The 16,842-nt window shown below is 45.6% G+C and overlaps 1 protein-coding gene and 1 pseudogene across 1 annotated transcript in view; both read left to right on the plus strand.

The window, feature by feature from the left end:
* dcc (DCC netrin 1 receptor) overlaps nt 1-16,842 on the plus strand; it is a 1,038,091-nt gene that overhangs the window by 21,629 nt on the left and 999,620 nt on the right. The window lies entirely within an intron of this gene.
* LOC144598104 (RNA-binding protein 8A pseudogene) lies at nt 15,198-15,713 on the plus strand (annotated as a pseudogene).

The following is a 16,842-nucleotide window of genomic DNA, read 5'->3' on the forward strand; positions in this document are numbered from 1 at the left end:
ACTGTGGGTATAAAAATAATGGAGAGGGACAGAATTGCATTCACATAACGTTCTGCAATCAGTGTCTGAGATCCCACATGAAGAAGGACCACTGTGCAGGATGCTCGAGAATGACTGCTCACTGTTGGCAGTGAGCTGTGTGCTAGTGTGATTCATGCCCTTGAAAAGGCATCAAACTCATTCCCCTCTGCAAACAATATAAAAATTAACCAGTCTTGCATTCTCTTGAATTGATTTAATTTCCCAAAGGAACCAAATTACGGCTTAAAAAAAAGCACCCTGGATTGCAGAATGAATAGAGCAATAACTGTCATAATGAACAAATTTTGAACCTTGAATAATGTCCACTTACTGTAATCCGGGTAAATATACAATGCATTCACTTTTAGATCTTGGCATTAAATTTGAACTAGACTTAATAAAGCCAATCTTTCTTTTATCCTCTCCTGTTTGTTGAAAAGGTTCAGCTCAATTCCTGCGGGCCTGAATCCACAGTACAAACTGTTCATAATTCAGCAACTAACTGGCATAAAATTAACAATTCCACTTTCATAAAGTGCCAACACTGGCATCTGAGGGAAATAACAAAACAGCACAGTTGGAGTCTCTGCTTTTGAGCCAAAGTGAAGAAGCTTTTACATCGAGCTGCAGCTAAAACTGACCACAATGACATGAGATGGCAAATCCAATAGATATTTCAGAATCAGCATCCTGAAGGGAAACGACATTCACTGTTCATTAGTACCTGTGAGATCCCTACGTTATCCCAGGGACTCTAAATTTCAATTCCCGGAATGGCGGGACTGTCGTATGTTGAAAGGCTGGAGCGATTGGGCTTGTATACACTGGAATTTAGAAGGATGAGGGGGGATCTTATTGAAACATATAAGATAATTAGGGGATTGGACACATTAGAGGCAGGAAACATGTTCCCAATGTTGGGGGAGTCCAGAACAAGGGGCCACAGTTTAAGAATAAGGGGTAGGCCATTTAGAACGGAGATGAGGAAGAACTTTTTCAGTCAGAGAGTGGTGAAGGTGTGGAATTCTCTGCCTCAGAAGGCAGTGGAGGCCAGTTCGTTGGATGCTTTCAAGAGAGAGCTGGATAGAGCTCTTAAGGATAGCGGAGTGAGGGGGTATGGGGAGAAGGCAGGAACGGGGTACTGATTGAGAGTGATCAGCCATGATCGCATTGAATGGCGGTGCTGGCTCGAAGGGCTGAATGGCCTACTCCTGCACCTATTGTCTATTGTCAAAGTTCTTTCAATGATGGTCTTTGTTGAAAACATAAGCAGGTACTATCACAACATTTCAGCAGCATTTAGACAGGTATATGGATAAGATAGGTTCAGAGGGATATGGGCCAAATGCAGGCAGGTGGGATTAGTGTAGATGCGGCACGTTAATCGGTGTGGGCAAGTTGGGCCGAAGGGCCTGTTTCCAAGCTGTATGACCATATAACTCTGTGTTTTATGACTGGACACTAATAATTTCCGAGACACAAGGAACTGCAGATGTTACAATCGTGAGTAAATCACAAAGTGCTGAAAGAACGCAGCAGGCCAGACAGCATTTGTAGAGGGAATGGACTGGGGACATTTCAGGTCTGGACCCTTGTTCAGGCCAAAGAAAGTCCTGACCCGGCATGTCTGTTTGTATCCACAGAGGCCACCTGACTCGTTGAGTACCTCAGCACATTGTGCATAATAATTTATCATTACCTTGAATCTATCCTTTTTGTGTTTATCCTCATAGTCATGCCGGTGTAAGCAATCAAATTAACATCTGTTTTGAGTTTTATCAACTCTGTCAATTTTTCTCACATCTTCCTCAAGATGCCAGTTAAGTCAGATCCATCTAGAGATGTCAACCATTTAATCATAACATTTAAAATAGATATATAATTATCTAAATGTGGATTACAAATGAAGAATACATTTCTGAAATGCTGCTGAAACAGAACAAAATATTTTATTGAATTATATTTGTATTAGTCATGGCTCCAGTTGGTCTTTCTTTAGCTGATTGCCAAAGATTTCAGGACCTTGTTAGAAATGAATCTTTTAAAAATCTTTGAAATCTGGGTGTTGCATTTATGAGGCCAGCATTTATTGCCTGTCCCTTTTTGTCCTTTCTAAAGGTGGTGGTGAGCCACCTCTTTGAATTGCTGCAGTCCTTCTGGTGAATGTGTTCCCACGGTGCTGTTGTGGTGAGAATCCCAGAATGTTTATCAGTGACGAGGGAGGTCTGAACGATGTATTGCCCAGTGCAAATTGGAGGAACAGCACCTCATATTTCACTTGGGCAGCTTACAACCCAGCAGTATGAATATTGACTTCTCTAACTTCAAGTAATCCTTGCTTTCCCTCTCCCTCCATCCCTCCCCCATCCTAGTTCTCTGACCATTCTGACTGTCCTCCTGATTAAATTTTACATAGTATGATTCGTTGTCACCTTCCCCTAGCTAACAATGATCTATTCTACATTTTTCTTGATCTTCGACCCCTTTCTTCTCTAGTTTTCATCCCTTACTCTTCCATATCTCTCGTTTCCCTCTCCCGACTCTTAAGGGCCTGTCCCACTTAGGCGATTTTTTAGGCGACTGCCGGCGACTGTCAAAGTCGTAGCAGATCGCCAAAATTTTCTTTTACCCTACGACAATGACCACGACAATGCCCCTGGCTAAGAGTTTACACCGCCTTTGGAAACATCGCGAAATTCCCACACTTATCAATGCTTCTCCGGCGTCCTAATTTTTGCTGAAATCACTGACAAGTCTGTAATTACTTGAGAGTTTTGAAATAAAACATCTTGCACGGGTTACTTGAAAACCAAGCTTCACGGTAACAAGGCATAAACTGGATTGACTTCCAGTTTACTAATAGCAGTATTAAGAAATTTAATTTTAAACGTGTTTAAATGGATTATTGTGCGGAGTGTGGGCATTCTTTGAAAATGTACGGGAGATGCATACCTGGTTTCTGGGTTGCATATCTGGGTTGGGAGCCTACTTTAAAAGTAATCACTGATGGCCATAAACATCGCAAAATTCCCACGCTTACCTGACCGTCAAACTGTCGCCTCCAATCTACCTGTCAAATGTCCTGACGGTAAATAAATTGGTTAAACACAAGTATTTTATGGTATCTTCAAATGTTTAGTTAATTTAATATTACGTGCTTCTAAATGCATCTGCGACAGCCTAGCAAACCTGGGGACAGCATGCGACAGCGCCCGCAATAAGCTACGATACCTGGTGACAAGCCAGCTGTCACCGAGAATTTTCTATCCGGAATATTTTTCAGTGACGCGCCGAGATCCACTACGATTCTTTGAAGACTCCTCACGATCATGCCCGCGACACCACGGCGAACTGTCGGTGACAGCCTAGTCGCTGGCAGTCCCCATAAAATCGCCTAAATGGGACAGGCCCTTTAGTCTGAAGCAGGGCCTCGACCCAAAACGTCACCCATTCTTTCTATCCAGAGATGCTGCCTGTCCCGCTGAGTTACTCCAGCATTTTGTGTCCATCTTTGATGTAAACCAGCGGCTGCAGTTCCTTCCTACACATTCGAGCGATGTATTTCTCTGTCAGGATATTATGTAAATTGGAAAGAAATGTCATTGATGGTGTTCCCATCCCATGCGCCTTTGTGTTTTGTTTAGAGAAATTATGTGTTTGGCAGGTGGAATGCATGGGTGTATTAACTGCCCTGTATTTTGTAGAAGGTAGTTTTTAGCTTTTTTTAGTTTTAGTTTGTTATTGTCATGTGTGCTGTGAAAGGCATTGATTTGTGTGCTATCCAGTCAAATAAAAGGCTATACACGAATACAATCAAGCCATCCACAGTACAGCAAATTGAAGACTTATAGGACATCGAGGATGTAACTAGTAGAGTGGATAAGGGAGAACTAGTGGATGTGTTATATCTGGACTTCCAGAAGGCCTTCGACAAGGTCCCACATAAGAGATTAGTATGCAAACTTAAAGCACACGGTATTGTTGGTTCAGTATTGATGTGGATAGAGAACTGGCTGGCAGACAGGAAGCAAAGAGTAGGAATAAACGGGTCCTTTTCAGAATGGCAGGCAGTGACTAGTGGGGTACCGCAAGGCTCAGTGCTGGGACCCCAGCTATTTACAATATATATTAATGATTTGGACGAGGGAATTGAATGCAACATCTCCAAGTTTGCGGATGACACGAAGCTGGGGAGCAGTGTTAGCTGTGAGGAGGATGCTAGGAGGCTGCAACGTGACTTGGATAGGTTAGGTGAGTGGGCAAAGGCATGGCAGATGCAGTATAATGTGGATAAATGTGAGGTTATCCACTTTGGTGGCAAGAACAGGAATGCAGACTATTATCTGAATTGTAGCCGATTAGGAGAAGGGGAGATGCAACGAGACCTGGGTGTCGTTGTACACCAGTCATTGAAAGTAGGCATGCAGGTGCAGCAGGCAGTGAAGAAAGCGAATGGTATTTTGGCATTCATAGCGAGGGGATTTGAGTATAGGAGCAGGGAGGTTCTGCTGCAGTTGTACAAGGCATTGGTGAGACCACACCTGGAGTATTGCGTACAGTTTTGGTCTCCTAATCTGAGGAAAGACATTCTTGCCATAGAGGGAGTACAGAGAAGGTTCACCAGATTGATTCCTGGGATGGCAGGACTTTCATATGAAGAAAGACTGGATAGGCTCGGCTTGTACTCGCTGGAATTTAGAAGTTTGAGGGGGGATCTTATAGAAACTTACAAAATTCTTAAGGGGTTGGACAGGCTAGATGCAGGAAGATTGTTCCCGATGTTGGAGAAGTCCAGAACAAGGGGTCACAGTTTAAGGATAAGGGGGAAGTCTTTTAGGACCGAGATGAGAAAGTTTTTTTTCACACAGAGAGTGGTGAATCTGTGGAATTCTCTGCCACATAAGGTAGTTGAGGCCAGTTCATTGGCTATATTTAAGAGGGAGTGAGATGTGGCCCTTGTGGCTAAAGGGATCAGGGGGTATGGAGAGAAGGCAGGTACGGGATACTGAGTTGGATGATCAGCCATGATCATTTTGAATGGCGGTGCAGGCTCGAAGGGCCAAATGGCCTACTCCTGCACCTATTTTCTATGTTTCTATCTTACAGCACAGGAACAGGCCCCTCAGCCAACCAAGTCTACACCAACCAGCCATTTATTCTAACCCTACATCAACCCCTTCATGGTTCCACCACTCACCCACACACTTGGTGGCAATTAGACGTCGATTAGCAGAATAACACACACCTTTGGGGTGTGGCAGGACGTAGAAACACCAAGAGGAATCCCCCCCTCCCCTCACCCTCCAGTCACAGCATTGAGCCCTGCCTGTCTTTCTTACTTGGTTTCTCCCTTACTTTCTCTTTGGGTCTTGCTTACTTACTTTATTGGTGGATACAGAATCCTCTGCGTTCCCACTGGTGGATAGGGGAGAGGGGCAGCCAGGCCTCTCTGAAGACGAACACCTTTCAATCTCTTACTATTTAAAAAATACTGCCTTTCATTATTTTTTATCCCCCTCGCATTATATTCCATCGCGTCATATCCCCGAACCCATTCTGCATCCTCCTCAAAGCCTGCATTGCCTCTTGGTTCTGAGGGTGAGAGCGAATAGCAAGCGGGATTTCAGCTTGGATCGCCCCTGGGTTAAAGTGGCCCTGTTCACAATAATGTCTGAACTGCTCAATGAGATTACTGCACGGTAATCACTCCAGAGAATGCGTTCAGTCTCCCTGTGCTATTTTTGTGGCTGAGCGTTGTACTGTGCATGTTCAGTCCACTGACCAATCATTGAATTTGTTGTGACATGCCAATACCATTATAACATTATCGGCATATCCTCAGTGGAGTTGGGGCTATCTTCAATCAATGATGACTAAGCATGCCTTTCAGCAGGTTCCTTTTGCAACTATTAACATGGGTGTAATTGAAAGTGATTTGATGTGGTTGCATAGCTGCAGTGACCTTAATATTCTATCCATGTGCTCTTTGTAACAGCCTCAGTTGGACGTGCCAAGCTGCTTCCATTTTCTTATATTTGTAAGTGATATGGCACTTAAAGGGCACATATAATCCTGAAGCTATCTGCACAAACCACATGCATGTCAAGTAGATGCTGCACTTGCTTTAGATGCAGAGGTGTACACCATTTATGCTGCAGATGGTGAACAAATAGCTACCTGTTTTTTTTTTCTTTCTCACCAGCCACTATAACTTAAACTTCAGATTCACAGTGGCACTGCAACATGGGCTCGTCGAGTTTCATCAGGAAATATAGAGGCTAAGACTGGGATATATCAACCCTGACAGTAATGTGAATATCCATCTTGAAAAGTGTGTGTTTGCAGGTGGAAAAAGCTGAGCACAATGCTTGCAGTACCAGATATATCACTCAAAATCAGAAAAGGAAGCCCCAGAAAATGCTTGAAATATTCATCAAGCAGGTAGAGAGGGAAACAGAGTTAAGGTTTTAGAACAGTACAGCACAGGAAGAGGCCCTTTTAGCCAATAATGTCCGTGCCAAACTTGATGCCGAGTCAAACTAATTTCCTTTGCCTGCATGTGATCATTATCCCTCCATTCCTTGCATATCCAAGTGCCTCTCTAAAAGCCTCTTAAATTCCCCTATTATATATGCCTCCACTACCACCCCTGGTAGCACGCTCTGCCAGAGTCTGTGTGGAAAAAAAACGTCCCGCACATCTCTTTGAAACTTTGCCCTTGTCCTGTTATAGGTATGCCCTCTTGTCTTTGGCAACTTCACTTAGTTTTAGATCAATGATCATTCATCAGCACCTGCTGAATACTTCCAACACTTTTCCATTAGACTTCTCGCATCCTTAGTATTTTCCAATAGTAATTGATAAGTCTTTACTGAAGTGTTTGTCATGTGGGGGGAAGATACTGGAGTCAATTATTAAAGAGGTAATAACGGCACATTTGGATAACAGTAAAAGGAATGGTCCACATTAGGCAGGAAATGGTTTTGGGTAGACTGATGGGACTGAAGGCTGATAAATCCCCAGGGCCTGATGGTCTGCATCCCAGAGTACTTAAGGAGGTGGCTCTAGAAATAGTGGAAGCATTGGAGATCATTTTTCAATGTTCTATAGATTCAGGATCAGTTCCTGTGGATTGGAGGATAGCAAATGTTATCCCACTTTTTAAGAAAGGAGGGAGAGAGAAAACGGGTAATTATAGACCAGTTAGTCTGACATCAGTGGTGGGGAAGATGCTGGAGTCAATTATAAAAGACGAAATTGCTGAGCATTTGGATAGCAGTAACGGGATCATTCCGAGTCAGCATGGATTTACGAAGGGAAATCATGCTTGACAAATCTACTGGAATTTTTTGAGGATGTAACTAGGAAAATTGACAAGGGAGAGTCAGTGGATGTGGTGTACCTCGACTTTCAGAAAGCCTTCGACAAGGTCCCACATAGGAGATTAGTGGGCAAAATTAGGGCACATGGTATTGGGGGTAGGGTACTGACATGGATAGAAAATTGGTTGACAGACAGAAAGCAAAGAGTGGGGATAAATGGGTCCCTTTCGGAATGGCAGGCAGTGACCAGTGGGGTACCGCAAGGTTCGGTGCTGGGACCCCAGCTATTTACGATATACATTAATGACTTAGACGAAGGGATTAAAAGTACCATTAGCAAATTTGCAGATGATACTAAGTTGGGGGGTAGTGTGAATTGTGAGGAAGATGCAATAAGGCTGCAGGGTGACTTGGACAGGTTGTGTGAGTGGGCGGATACATGGCAGATGCAGTTTAATGTAGATAAGTGTGAGGTTATTCACTTTGGAAGCAAGAATAGAAAGGCAGATTATTATCTGAATGGTGTCAAGTTAGGAGGAGGGGGAGTTCAACGAGATCTGGGTGTCCTAGTGCATCAGTCAATGAAAGGAAGCATGCAGGTACAGCAGGCAGTGAAGAAAGCCAATGGAATGTTGGCCTTCGTAACAAGAGGAGTTGAGTATAGGAGCAAAGAGGTCCTTCTACAGTTGTACCGGGCCCTGGTGAGACCGCACCTGGAGTACTGTGTGCAGTTTTGGTCTCCAAATTTGAGGAAGGATATTCTTGCTATGGAGGGCGTGCAGCGTAGGTTCACTAGGTTAATTCCTGGAATGGCGGGACTGTCGTATGTTGAAAGGCTGGAGCGATTGGGCTTGTATACACTGGAATTTAGAAGGATGAGGGGGGATCTTATTGAAACATATAAGATAATTAGGGGATTGGACACATTAGAGGCAGATAACATGTTCCCAATGTTGGGGGAGTCCAGAACAAGGGGCCACAGTTTAAGAATAAGGGGTAGGCCATTTAGAACGGAGATGAGGAAGAACTTTTTCAGTCAGAGGGTGGTGAAGGTGTGGAATTCTCTGCCTCAGAAGGCAGTGGAGGCCAGTTCGTTGGATGCTTTCAAGAGAGAGCTGGATAGAGCTCTTAAGGATAGCGGAGTTAGGGGGTATGGGGAGAAGGCAGGAACGGGGTACTGATTGAGAGTGATCAGCCATGATCGCATTGAATGGCGGTGCTGGCTCGAAGGGCTGAATGGCCTACTCCTGCACCTATTGTCTATTGTCTATTGTCTATAAGTCAGCATGGATTTATGAAGGGGAAATCCTGCTTGACTAATCTTCTGGAATTTTTTGAGGATGTGACAAGTAAAATGGATAAAGGTGAGCCAGTGGATGTAGTGTATCTAGACTTTCAGAAAGCCTTTGATAAGGTTCCACACGGGAGATTGGTGAGCAAAATTAGAGCACATGGTATTGTGGGTAGGCTATTGACATGGATAGAGAATTGGTTGGCAGACATCAAGCAAAGAGGAGGAATAAACAGGTCCTTTTCAGAATGGCAGGCGAAGGTGAGTGGAGTGCCGCAAGGCTCGGTGCTGGGGCCGCAACTATTTACAATATATATTAATGATTTGGATGATGGAATTAGAAGTAACACCAGCAAGTTTGCAGATGACACAAAACTGGGTGGCAGTGTGAACTGCGAAGAGGATGTTAGGTGGTTGCAGGGTGACTTGGACAAGTTGAGTGAATGGGCAGATCAAAGGCAGATGCAGTATAATGTAGATAAATGTGAGGTTATCCATTTTGGCGGCAAAAACAAGGAGGCAGATTATTATCTCAATGGTGTCAGATTAGGTAAAGGGGATGTGCAATGAGACCTGGGTGTCCTTGTACACCAGTCACTGAAAGTAAGCATGCAGGTACAGCAGGCAGTGAAGAAAGCTCATGGCATGTTGGCCTTCATAACGAGAGGATTTGAGTATAGGAGCAAGGAGGTCCTTCTGCAGTTGTATAGGGCTCTTGTGAGACCACATCTGGAGTATTGGGTGCAGTTTTGGTCTCCTAATTTGAGGAAGGACATCCTTGCTATTGAGGCAGTGCAGCGTAGGTTCACGAGGTTAATCCCCGGGATGGCGGGACTGTCGTATAAGGAAAGACTGGGCTTGTATTCACTGGAGTTTAGAAACTGGAGTTGTGAATTTGTGGAATTCTCTGCCACAGAGAAGGCAGTGGAGGTCAATTCACTGGATGAATTTAAAAGTGAGTTATATAGAGTTCGAGGGGCTAGTGGAATCAAGGGATGTGTGGAGAAGGCAGGTACAAGTTACTGATTGTGGATGATCAGCCATGATCACAATGAATGGCGGTGCTGGCTCGAAGGGCCATATGGTCTCCTCCTGCACCTATTTTCTATGTTTCTATGTTTTTATAGGGTGAGCCCAATATATGAATATCCCATGCAACACCAATGAAGCTACAGCCTGGCAACATTCTTGTAAATCTTTTCTGCATTTCTTCCAGCTTAATGCCATCTTAAAGACCAAACTGAACATTATGATCCAAGTGGAACTTTGCTGACATCTTGTACAACTGCAACATAATAGAGTCATAGAGTCTTACAGCATGGAAACAGGCCCTTTAGCTCAACTTGCCCACACCGGACAACGTGTCCCATCTACACTAGTCCCACCTACCTGCATATCGCCCATATCCCTCTAAACCTATCCATGTCGCTATTTAAATGTTTCTTAAACATTGTGATACCACCTGCCTCAGCTACCTCCTCCGGCAGCTCGTTCCATTCACCTACCACCCTTTGCATGAAAATGTTACCCCTCAGGTTCCTGTTAAATCTTTCCTCCCTCACCTTATAACAACATCCTCTGGTTCTCCGTTCCCCAACTCTGGGCAAGGGACTCTGTGCGTCTAATATCTTGATTTCATCTAGCCTATTTCTGCCCTCACCAGCACATGGCGCATGTGAGTAATCCAGAGATTACCATCCTTGAGCTCCTGCTTTTTAATTTATTTCCGAACTTCTTCTATTCCCTCCGCAGGACCTCATCCCTTTTCCTACGTATGTCACCGGTTCCAATGTGTGCAATGAACTCTGGCTGCTCACCCTCCCCCTTGAGTATCTTCTTGGTCTGAGAATTGGGCAGGCAACTCACCCTCCTGGCATCTTGTTTGTGGCCACAGAATGGCTTGTCTGTCCCCTTAAAATAGTTCAAGCTCCCTTCGTGTCAGCAGCATTTTAACAATCTTTTAAGGTGACTATATACTCTCATGAAAATTATCTGTAAACATGTCACCCACAACTGCATCAAAGCCACTACAGTGTCCCTAACTATTGAGTCTCCTATCACTAGGAGATCCGTCTGACTTCACACTTCACGTTTCATAATTCCTATTCCCAATCTGTCTACTTTTGGATTAGTTTAGTTCAGAGATAAGGCACTGTCCGCAGCGACCAGCGATTCCCGCACACTAACACTATCCTACACACACTAGGGACAATTTACGATGATACCAATTAACCTAATACATCTTTGGAGTAGAAAACATAGAAAATAGGTGCAGGAGTATGCCATTCGGCCCTTCAAGACAGCACCGCCATTCAATATGATCATGGCTGATCATCTAGAATCAGTACCCCGTTCCTGCTTTCTACCCATATCCCTTGATTCCGTTAGAGTGTGGGAGGAAACCAAAGATCTTGGAGAAAACCAATGCCGTCACGGGAGAACGTACAAACTCTGTACAGACAATGGTGGTAGTCAGGATCGAACCCGGGCCTCTGGCACTGTAAGTGCTGTAAAGCAGCAACTCTACCGCTGTGCCACCGTGCCGCCCTCTCAGCAGCTAGATGATCACTGTCTCTCTCCACATACTGGACTGTTTGGAACGTGGCAGCAACTCAGGAATGGTGTGGGCCAGGAAGACTGTGACTGGGAAGGGGAGCCACGTATTCAACAGGGTCACTTGAGAGGTGGCAGCAAACTTACGCGCCCGATATGCCTGGTGGCATTATGGCTGAAATACTGGACTCATATCCAGAGTCCTAGTCTAATGACCCAGAGGCACGTGCTTAAATCCCGCCATATAATTGCAAGAAATTAAATACATTTAGAATGTGCCAATAACACTGACCATGAAGCTACTGAATGATCATAATCCTAATAGCATGCGGTTCACTCATGTGATTCAAGAAAGATTATCTCCTATCATTGTCTGGTCAATATGTGACTCCAGAGTCGGTCTTGGCGCTACAGTCCTGGCTTCCCTCTGAAGCGCTCTAATGTACATCTTGACTAGCAAGAAGCCACGCGACTCTGTGCCTGATGGTCCCAGAAGTGGATCTGCTCTCATGCATTGCACTTGCTTCACTCTTTTAAACCTCTACTCCAACAGCAGCACTTCTTACACGAACTATGCTCATCTTAATCTCCTATGTAACATTAATTGAACCTCATTGGACTTTATCTTGCACTGAGCAATATACCCTTTATCCTGTATCTGCACACTGAGGACGGCTTGATCGTAATCATGTATAGTTGAGGAGGTAGTTGAGGCAGGTACTATCGTGAGGTTTAAAAAACATTTGGATGGGTACATGGATAGGACAGGTTCAGAGGGATATGGGCCAAACTCAGGCGAGTGAGACTAGTGCAAATGGGACATATTGGTTGGTGTGGGAAAGTTGGGCCGAAGGGCGTATTTTCACTCCGTATTTCTCTCTGACTCGAAATGCTTCCTGGATCTAGTGGCTTGTGGAAACATTTCAGAGGACAATTATGTGTTAATCACAATTGTGAGTCTGGAGTCACATATAGACCAGACTATGATGGTAGATATTATTTCTTGATGCACATGAGTGAACTACATCCTATTATGATTATGATAATTCAGTAGTTACACGGTCACTGTTATTGATGTACCCTAAATGTATTTAATTTCCTGTAATTATCGTGGTGGAATTCAAGCTGGATTCATATAACTGGATCATTAGACTAGGACTCAGTTCAGTTCAGTTTAGTTTAATGTCACATGTACCGAGGTACAGTGAAAAGCTTTTGATGCATGCTGACCAGCCAGCAGAAAGACAAGGGAATAATGTTTAGTGCAAGGTAAAGGCAGTAATGTCTGATCAAAGATAGTCTCAGGGTCCCCGATGAGGTAGGTAGTAGTTCAGGACTGCTCTCTGGTTGTGGTAGGATGGTTCAGTTGCCTGATAACAGCTGGAAAGAAACTGTCCCTGAATCTGTGGGTGTGCGTTTTGCCTGATACCTTTTGCCCCATACCTTTTGCCCGATAGGAGAAGAGGGAGTGGCCAGGGTGCGACTCGTCATTGATTAAGCTGCTGGCCTTGCCGACACAGCTTGAGGTATAAATGGAGTCAATACAAGGGAGGTTGGCTTGTGTGATGGTCCGGGCTGTGTCCAGAATTTGCTGTGATTTCTTTGCGGTCTTGGATGGAGCTGTTCTCAAACCAAACTGTGATGCATCCCGATAGAATACTTTCTACAGTGCATCTGTAGATGTCTGTGAGGGTTGTTGGGAACATGCCGAGGTTCCTAAGCAAGTGGAGGCGTTGGTGTGCTTTCTTGGCCGTGGCTTCAATATGGGTGGTCCAGGAGAAGTTGTTGGTGATATTCACTCCTAGGAATTTGAAGTTTTCAACCATCTCTACTTCGGCACCGTCAATGGAAACTGGGGTATGTGTACTTGAAGTGGATTGCTGTCTCGTTTGTCTTGCTCGATGTGAGTCAAAATGTCACCAGATGCATGGGGTGCTTAGGTTTGCTGTCATCGCTCACGTGACCTTGTTGAGTAAGCAACTCCATTTTCCAGTCACTCCTCTTGACAATAGACAATAGACAATAGACAATAGGTGCAGGAGGAGGCCATTCGGCCCTTCGAGCCAGCACCGCCATTCAATGTGATCATGGCTGATCATTCTCAATCAGTACCCCGTTCCTGCCTTCTCCCCATACCCCCTGACTCCGCTATCCTTAAGAGCTCTATCCAGCTCCCTCTTGAATGCATTCAGAGAATTGGCCTCCACTGCCTTCTGAGGCAGAGAACTCTCTGACTGAAAAAGTTTTTCCTCATCTCAGTTCTAAATGGCCTACCCCTTATTCTTAAACTGCGGCCCCAGGTTCTGGACTCCCCCAACATTGGGAACATGTTTCCTGTCTCCAACGTGTCCAACCCCTTAATAATCTTATACGTTTCGATAAGATCTCCTCTCATCCTTCTAAATTCCAGTGTATACAAGCCTAGTCGCTCCAGTCTTTCAACACATGACAGTCCCGCCATTCTGGGAATTAACCTAGTAAACCTACGCTGCATGCCCTCAATAGCAAGAATATCCTTCCTCAAATTTGGAGACCAAAACTGCACACAGTACTCCAGGTGCGGTCTCACTAGGGCCCTGTACAACTGCAGAAGGACCTCTTTGCTCCTATACTCAACTCCTCTTGTTATGAAGGCCAACATTCCATTGGCTTTCTTCACTGCCTGCTGTACCTGCATGCTTCCTTTCAGTGACTGATGCACTAGGACACCCAGATCACTTTGTACGTCCCCTTTTCCTAACTTGACACCATTCCGATAATACCACACTACTCCCGAGTTGCTGGCGCATTCCAAACAACCTGTCACATGGAGAGGGACTGTTGAAGGAGTCGGCAGATTTGGAAGAGGGATTATGAGAAATGACCGCTTGCGGGGTCAGGAGCAGCGTTAATAATAAACCTAAGCTTAACCTTTGCACATCTTCCCAATGACCTGGCGTAGCCTGTGGAAGGGTCCCGTGTTAAACCCCACGGTACAAGTAAAATCAGCGTCCCAGTGTACCTCTGCAACGAGCTGGAATTTTTCAAATCAATTGTAATCCCTGCTCTCTGAAAACAAAATGGCCCATGCCTTTGATTTAATTTGAAGCATTTTGATTTTTCTTCCCAACTAGTTCTTTTGACGCTGCAAATCGCTTGTATTTGGTTGTGTAAATAAATAAATAAATAACACAGTGAAATGATTTTGAGGCTATGCTGCCACAGAAGTATGGAGTGGAGATACAGATCCCCAGAGCGTCTTCTTAGAGTGCTTTAATAAATTGCTTCGATCGACAGCTGTGCCCTCCCCACTCCGGGGAGTTGAGAGTCAGGTTTAATTTGTTGATGTTGTTTGAGGGACTAATCAACATAATGCTTCAAACCACAGAGCTGATTTTATTTATATGGCTCTGTGAAATCTGAGTAGCCCTTATGTAGACTGACTAAGAAAGAGTACAAACTGTGGCGGGTTAGGTAAAGCGGCACACGAGGCAGTGGATGCGTTGCAATCGGCTGGACTGCCCGGCTCGTAGTCAGAGAGTCAGGAAATTCTGCAGCTCGGAAGGACGGCATGGTGGCGCAGTGGTGAAGTTGCTGCCTTACAGCGCCAGAGACCCAGATTTGATCCAGACTATGGGTGCTTGTCTGTACGGAGTTTGTACGTTCTCCCGGTGACCTGAATGGGTTTCCTCCCGGTGCTCTGGTTTCCTCCCACACTCCAAGGACATACAGGTTTGCAGGCTAATTGGCTTGGTATGAATGCATGAGAGGGTTGCCAACTTCCTCACTCCCAAATACGGGACAAGGTGACATCACCCCACATGACCTCACCCAGCCAGCGGCCACGTGCTCCCGCTCCACCAATGGCGGCCGCCTGGGCCAGGAGGAGGGTTGCTAAGCAAACTCCGTTAGGCTGCGCCTGAGCCTACACTGTCTGGAGGTAGACACAAAATGCTGGAGTAGCCCAGTGGGTCAGGCAGCATCTCAGGAGAGAAGTCTGAAGAAGGGTCTCAATCCGTAATGTCACCCAACCTTTGCTGGATCTCCAAGAGGCGGGCCGCGAGAACTTCGCCATGGACGACGAGGGCAACAAAAGTATCCACAAACTGAAGGAGAAGGCGAAGAAGAGGAAGGGGCGAGGATTTGGCTCTGAGGAAGGCTCTCGATCCAGGCTGCGAGAAGACTACGACTCCGTGGAGCAAGACGGTGACGAGCCAGGCCCTCAACTCTCGGTGGAGGGGTGGATCCTGTTTGTGACCGGAGTCCACAAGGAAGCCACCGAGGAGGACATCCACGACAGGTTTGCCGAGTACGGTTTGATCAAGAACCTGCACCTCAACCTGGACCGGCGTACCGGCTACGTCAACGGCTATGCTCTACGAGACCTAGGCAACAAGGAGGCACAGGCAGGCATGGAGGGTTTGAACTGGTCAGAGCTGGCCGGGCAGCCCATCAGTGTGGACTGGGGCTTCGTCAGGGGGCCCCCTAGGAGCAAGAGGCGGAGTGGCCGCAGGGGAAGCCGGAGCCTGGACTGGAAGCGTCACTGAGCCGGGACGGAGTGCGGAGCGACCGGTGGGATGTCCTCTGGCAGACCATTCCAGATATAAACCACTATCGGTGTAAAAAGATACCTACCTCTCAGATCCCGTTTTCTCTCACTCTCACCTATCACTTGCCCGTTCCCATGGCTCTCTTCCAGCTTTCTCCTCCCTAATTCTACAATCAGTCTGAGAAAGGGTCCCCTCCCAAAATGTCACTCATTCATGTCCTCCAAAGATGCTTCCTGACCCGCTGAGTCGCTCCAACATTTTGTTGTTTTTTTTTGTCCTCTTACAAGCCAAGTCACAGATACATTTTGGTGTAGGGAACTGGACAACAGGGAAGAGACATCTTTGTTTGTATGACTCTGCTGAGAACATAGAACTGCAGGACATAGTCAACACTCTCCAGCAGGTGGATCAAGGCTGGATGTTTTTCTCCATTCTTTGTTTTGCATCCTCCCCAGGGTGCCAAGGTATTCCTGTCACTGCTGAACCAGCTGAATTTGAGCAAAGCGGCTGGGATCACATGGATCCTGGTGCCATCAGGGTTGGTTGCTCATTAGCACATTAAGCAGTCTGCTTACATTTGAGGGAAGCTATTATCTGCAGTCCGAGCAAGGATGTGTCTACTCGAACAGAAAACAGCAAGCCAAGTTCTGACTTAAGCTTTTCACTGTACCTCGGGACAAAAAACTAAACTGAACTGATGAACAGCGTCATTGGCCTGAGGTGTTGATTCTGTTTCTTTCTCTACGGATGTTTCCTGATCCCTTGGGTGCTTTCTATTTTGAGATTTTTATTTTAGAGACACAGTGCGGAACCAGTTCCTTCGCCCCAACAAGTCCGTGCCGACCATCAATCACCCCACACACTAACGCTACCCTGCGCACTAGGGACAATTTTACAATTTTACCGAAGCCAATTAACCTGTATTCCTGTACGTCTTTGGGGTGTGGGTGGAAACTGGAGTGCCTGGAGAAAACCCACGCGGTCACAGAGAGAATGTACAAACTCCATACAGATCCGTACACCTTGGTCAGGATTAAATCCGAATCTCTGATGTGGGAAGGCAGCAACTCTACCGCCCAGCCACTGAGCCGCCCTTTATTTCTAATTTCCTACATCCGTAGTTCTT

This window comes from Rhinoraja longicauda, chromosome 1 (genome assembly GCF_053455715.1).
Source record: "Rhinoraja longicauda isolate Sanriku21f chromosome 1, sRhiLon1.1, whole genome shotgun sequence".
In the NCBI taxonomy this organism is placed as follows: Eukaryota; Metazoa; Chordata; class Chondrichthyes; order Rajiformes; family Arhynchobatidae; genus Rhinoraja; species Rhinoraja longicauda.